The sequence below is a fragment of the Hipposideros armiger genome, unplaced genomic scaffold (genome assembly GCF_001890085.2).
Source record: "Hipposideros armiger isolate ML-2016 unplaced genomic scaffold, ASM189008v1 scaffold_147, whole genome shotgun sequence".
Taxonomy (NCBI): Eukaryota; Metazoa; Chordata; class Mammalia; order Chiroptera; family Hipposideridae; genus Hipposideros; species Hipposideros armiger.
In genome coordinates, this window is record NW_017731497.1 from 76587 (window position 1) to 82631 (window position 6045).

General features: G+C 47.4%; 1 pseudogene; it reads left to right on the top strand.

Moving 5' to 3' along the window:
- Positions 1-514: 514 nt before the first annotated feature.
- On the top strand, positions 515-1308 carry LOC109387079 (dual specificity protein phosphatase 5 pseudogene; annotated as a pseudogene).
- The last annotated feature ends 4737 nt before the right edge of the window (positions 1309-6045 follow it).

A 6045-nucleotide genomic window follows, 5' to 3' on the forward strand; every position in this document is an offset into this window, starting at 1 on the left:
GGGGGATGGGTGAAAAAATGACTGACTGATTTAACGCATCTCTGAGGGGGAGCTCTCAAACACTTCTGACATCTGAGCCAGCGTTTCCATTATAAAAGACATCAAAACGTATATTAATGACCCATCTGATCTGGCTCTTCCAGTTATACGTCTTACTTATAGTCAGTTTCCAGTTATGCTGCACATTTTATTATCCTCATACCCCACTCAAAACTCCCCGGCCCGGCTGCTGGGTCGCCCACGTGCGGGACGGGAAAGAGGGCTGAAGGCTAGGGCTCTGGGCTGGGTTCGCGGCTGCAGCCCTGCGCGGCGCCCTCCCGTGCCAGGAGCTGCACAGGGCTCCAGTGCCACCCTACCTGGCCTTCGCCTCCTCCAGGGTGCAAAGCTCCTCAGCGCCAACCTCCCGTCCGCAGCGCAGTGGCTGGAGGGGGGCGGCGGCGTGCAGGCTGGGCTGCTCCAGAGGGCGCCCTGCGTGCTGCATCGTGGTGCTCACCTCCCAGCCTGCCTGCCCGGGATGGGCTTCCTCAAATGGGGCTGTGAAACTCTCTACTCGGGATCTCGTGAGCGTTGCGTGGCTGTAAAACCCATTTCCCAAGAGAAGACTGAAACCCAGAGAGCCTGCATTAGCCAGGGTGGGAAGCAAGCATCCGCCAAGGCGGTGTAGAACCGGAGCTGCCCAGCTGAAACCCTTCCTTCCGGTCCTCTCCCCAGGAAGTGCCTACCTTACATCCAGGTGCGAAGCCCTGCCCACCTGCACAGCACAGCACAGCACAGAATATCTCGTAGGAGGACCTCCGAGGCCTACACCACCCACCCGCACTACAGATGGATCCCAGTGGAAGAAGCCACATGGCTGACGCTAGCTCCCACTTTCAAGAAGCAATAGACTCAATTTACTGTGTCAGGGACAGGGAGGCCAGGTCCTGGTCCACAGTGAGGCGGGGATGTCCCCCGTTCACCTACCATCTGCATGGCTTCCCTCATGAAGACAAATTGGTTCCACTTGAGGGAGGCCTTCGACGACATCAAGCAGAGAAGGAATGTAATCTTGCCCAATTTTGGCTTCATGGGCCGTCTCTTGCAGTATAAATTTGAGATCCTGCCTTTCATGCCCAACCCCAGGCTCCCTCCTGCCAGCAGGAGGCAGGCAGCTCTTCATTTATAGCCCATTTTCAGACACTGAGGCCTGGTGTGGAAGGTTCCCACTGCACATGCCCTACCTCGGTGCTGGCACCAGTACCCAACCCCTCAAGGCTCTCAGAGCCCAGCCGGAGCACCATGGCCACAGCCACATCCTGCAAAAACTAGGATGGGGGCACCAGCCCAGCTCCAAGAACAACTGTGGTTTTGTTTCTTTAACTCGCCGACATTTTATACCTGCGCAGTACTGAAGATATATGTCACTGTGTCGTGCTGCCCCAGTGGGATGGTGAGTGGTCACCAGGCTTGCAAACAAACTAATGACTGACCCCAGGGATATGTCCTCTTCTTGGGACTGAAGGAAGGCCAAGCCATTGTGAGAGCACAGCCTGTGCTGAAGACCCCTGCCCTTTCAGGAGCGCCCAGTCCTTGCACCTCAATGCACCTTTCATTTCAATAGTAAGGTAACAAATACATGCAGCAACATGGGGAAAGCTGTTGCTAGACCAGGAGAAAAGGCAGTTACAAAGCCAATTCATTTTGATGGAAGCACAATTTCCACCTTATTTTTTTTAACTTTGACAGACTCAGTATCTGTCTGTGTTGCATAAGGGCATAAGCCAATCTCCATCTGGTCAAGAAAGTAACCCGACAGGGTTTGTAAGGACACGATGTATATGCTGATTTGAACCCCCAGATGTTTTTGAGACACCCTCTTGTGTCCAATGGAGGCCATTGGTTGAAACAGCATGATGTTGACGCTTCTGGGCTGCCTTTTCACTGTGGGCTTTTCCCTGACTTTGGATTTTGGCATGACTCTTATTCACGCTTGACCCTTTCTTTTTTTTTTTTTTCAAGATTTTTATTGGGGAATTGGGGGGATGGGAACAGTGCTGGGGAATTGGGGGAAGGGGAACAGACAAGTTGCTGTCCTTTTGTTCTTCAGTCTAGTTGTGGAGGACGTTGCTTCACTGGCCCAAGTTGGCACCATCATTGAGCTCTTCCCGGGCAAGGCAGATCAGTCGCCGGCTTCTGGACGGCCACTCAGTGCGGTTGCTGGCCGCTCATGCTGGCTGCTGGCTACACATGGTAGCCCATGGCAACCCACTGCAGCAGGGGCTGCAGCCTACGCTGTCGCCAGCGACTCATGGCAGCCCAGCTCCAGGTTGAGCTGTTGTTCAGCATCTTAGCTGTGGAGGGCAGTGTCACTGGCCCTCATATGTGGGATCCGAACCGGGGCCCTCTGACATTCCAAGCCAGTTCTTAACCATCGCGCCACTCGGCCGGCCCACGCTTGACCCTTTCTTGTTGCTCCTCTCCTCAAAGCAATTCTTGTGTCTTTTGAAAAGAGCTCTTTCAGTCCATAGATCAAAAATCACCCTTTTGAGGTGGTGGCAGTGGATGCCAAGAGAAAAAGTGGACCTACTGTCTGGGTCAATGGAATTGAAATGGTCGATTCCCCATCTTGCTGTCCATATAGGTGCTTGTGTCTTGTGACACTTGTTTTCTTCCCTGCCCCTGGGGTTGTCTTCAAGCTGTTGACTTCTGAGATTTGTAAATTTCACAATGTGGTGCTACTTCTTTTTTGACTGTAGGATATTTCTCTAGGGGAAAAGGCAACAATTTCCTAAAATCCATACAAATGTGAAGAAAAGCAGTGTATTGCTAGTTGTTGTTGGTGGTGGTGTTTATAGTGCAAAATAAAAATATTAAAAAGGAAAAAAAAAACTCCCTGTTCCACATCCTGTTCTTTAAGAGCCACATTCTCAGTTGAAGAAATGACAAATGACTTTAAATCTATGCTAAAGGAGTCATTGGAATCACTCCTCCCAATTCGTGTTTGCATGGAGACAATATCTTATTGCAATGACTAATGTCAAGGGGGTGAGTTTCTGGAAGAGCAGCAGCTGTATGGGAGAAGAGAGGAAAAAGTTGTTAGCTGGTCTCTGAATTTGTGTAGCACATTCTTCGTGCCAAATAAACAACTGGTGCTATCACCTCTGAATTCATCAGTGCCTGGCTGGTTATTTATAGTAAGGTGGAGAACCACAGAAAATGTTCTAAGTGGAGGCAAATAGTTACCTGTGACAATGAAAAAAGAGACAGTGGGGTTCAGATAAAGTAATGGGATATTCCAATTGCTGGGCAGAGCTCACCTTTCAAGAATGGCTGCTCCTGTTATGTGGACACTCATGCAGGAAGGAATTGACCGAAGTAGACTGGGATTGTCAGAAATGGTTCCAGGGCACAGGGAGAAGGATCGTGTGAGCACAGGGCTAAGGGTCGCTAGGAGATGAGATCAGTTACCAGGGCAGAAGACAAGTTATAGCAACCTTAGCCTGCATAGGGCTAAGGTTATCAGAGCGAGACTCCGTGCTGGAGACAAAGTATGAGCCCCAGGCACAGCTCACTCCTTCCCAGAGCAGTAGAGGTCATCAGAGTCACTGGAACAATGGGAGATGCAGCTGGCTAACTATTCCATACTCAGGCCAGCACAAGTCTGCAACCAAGGACAGACCAGGCCTGCATTTCCACGTTAAGGATTTGGAGGCCTCATCCAAGGGAGGAACAAAGAATCCAGAGTTTAGCAGCAAGCTTGCCGTACCTTCCCTTACTCTATCTGTTCATATTAGAAGCCAGATGTTAACTACATGGAAACCTCTTATTAAAACAGCTGGCAGTCATCCCACTGAAGAGCTGAAGTTTTGATTCTACCCCTTCCTTTGTTTCATCTATGCTCTGAAATCATTTTCTGTTGTTTCTTTGTTTCCCCAGCAACTTGGAATACAATATCAGGAGTGCATCCTTCATGTTCCTCCTCTTGTTTTATGACTCTAATAGGGGCCTGTTTTCCCTACTGATACACAAAATTTAGCTAACTTAGGCTCTTCAACGCACAGGGTTAGATCTAAATTATGGAGCGCTGAGGTGTCTGGAATACTTATTATGATTGATCTGGGATAGATATTATAGATCATACAATGTCAAAAAGAAAAAGAAGTCAGAAGGAAATAGAAAAAGATTCCCTTCTAGCAATTTGTCATGAGACACGGGCTGTCCTGGTGATTGAGGAAAGAAGGGGTATAGAATCAGATCAGGATTGGAAAATAGATTTTAACATTGGCAGGGCCTTATCCCCCATCCCCCACACCCAGTCACTGAGATGTTCCCAGAGGTAGCCAACATTGTTGTGGGCAAGTTTTTGATCCCCTGCAAACATCCAGGCTCCCCCAGCAGAGGTCGGGACACCCAGACGCTGCGTGGAGGCTGGGTACCATCCCCATCACCTGGGCCCCGGCCTGCTCAGTCTCTGGAAAGCCAGCTCTCTCAGGGATAGGTTACTTGCTTCTTCCTTTCACCCCAGAGCCCTAAACGTTAACAGTGGTTGGTTCTAGTTGGAGTTCCAGGTAATTCAGATTTTCTCATTTATACTTTTCTATATTTTCCAACTTTCTGCAATAATTATGTATTCCTCTTGTATGTCAGAAAAAAAATTTAAAATCCTGCTTTAAGGATCGCCCCTCCCAGAAACCATCTAGATGCATCAACCTGAGTGAAGATCAGCTACTCTGGACCCTCAAGTGCCTCACCTGTGCCTTCCTCGACCACAGCCCTTATCATTCTACATGGTCAGGGTTGCCTTGTTCTTTAAATCCCCAGTACTTAGTTCAGTGACCAGCACATAGTAGGCCTGTCTGTTGAATAAATTAATAAGTCAATGAATGAATAAGTGAATGGCTGAGGTCCTATATTACCTGCTCAACTCTACAGACTTTAAAAACCTTCCTAATTATACATGAGTTCATATCTGTTAGGGCAAAGGTGATCCATTAAGACCAAGCCAGGTTTCATTGACAGGTCTTTTCTGGTTTGTTTTGTATTAATAGAAAGCTGATAGGTTCAACTGCAGAACAGCAAGGGGGAGGAGGTGGGAGGGCTGGTGGTTGTCCTAAATAGCTCATTTCTTTACTGTGATTTCAGAGGTCCACACATGCTCCATTTCGTTAGTCCCAATTTTGCCCAGAGCTTGCCTCGCTTTTAGACTAGACGCAGGCTATTTAAAGTTGGAATTGCTGGGCTTGGATTCCGTAAGGCCTAAATAAAGTGGCTTCTGGTTCACTCTCCCCTTACCCTTTACTGTGGAAAACAACACTGAGCAGCCTGATTAGGGACGCATAGCTGGGAACAGCACAAATGCAAAAGAGGACTTGCAAAGGGAGAAAGTGTGCTTTTCTGTTTTAGGAAACCTGCTGACATAGGGAATGCTTCTGTTTTCCTGCAGAAATGCTGCCTTCCGTGGACAAAATTCAGCCACAATCAAGCTAATTGAATGCACAAATGTAATATTTTTCCAGGGCACCTCCAATTTAATGCTTGATGAAATTGTGTCTTTCGCATATATTTACAAAAGCTTTTCTTCATCCAGAAATGTCTGTTAAAATTGCTTATAGATGCTGAGATAGCAAATCACTCTTCTAATGTAATGAGATAAGTCATCTCTATAAACTTTGCTTGCTCAAATGTACTCGCATAAAAGAAATCAGGCTACAGGCTTTTTTCAATAAATAGAATGAACAACTAGAACTTGATGGCTATAGCATGTTCTGCCTCATTGCTATGAGATGTTTAAAATTGCTCCCTCTCTCTCGCGCAGCCGAGTTTTCATTTTGGTGGTTGATGGAAAAAGGAGGTCAAATAAACTGATGTGAGTAAGAAGCCAAAGCCGTTTGTCAAAACGTGGGGAAAGGCCTGGAGATTGGAGTCATTTAAAGACTAAAAATTGATTTAAAAGATTTCTGTCCTCAAATCATTTTTCTTGCTAAATGCAGCCACTTTGTGAGCCTGGTTTTCCCTGCCTTAGCTACGAGTATCCTTACTAAAAATTTACACCATTGGTACTTCCTA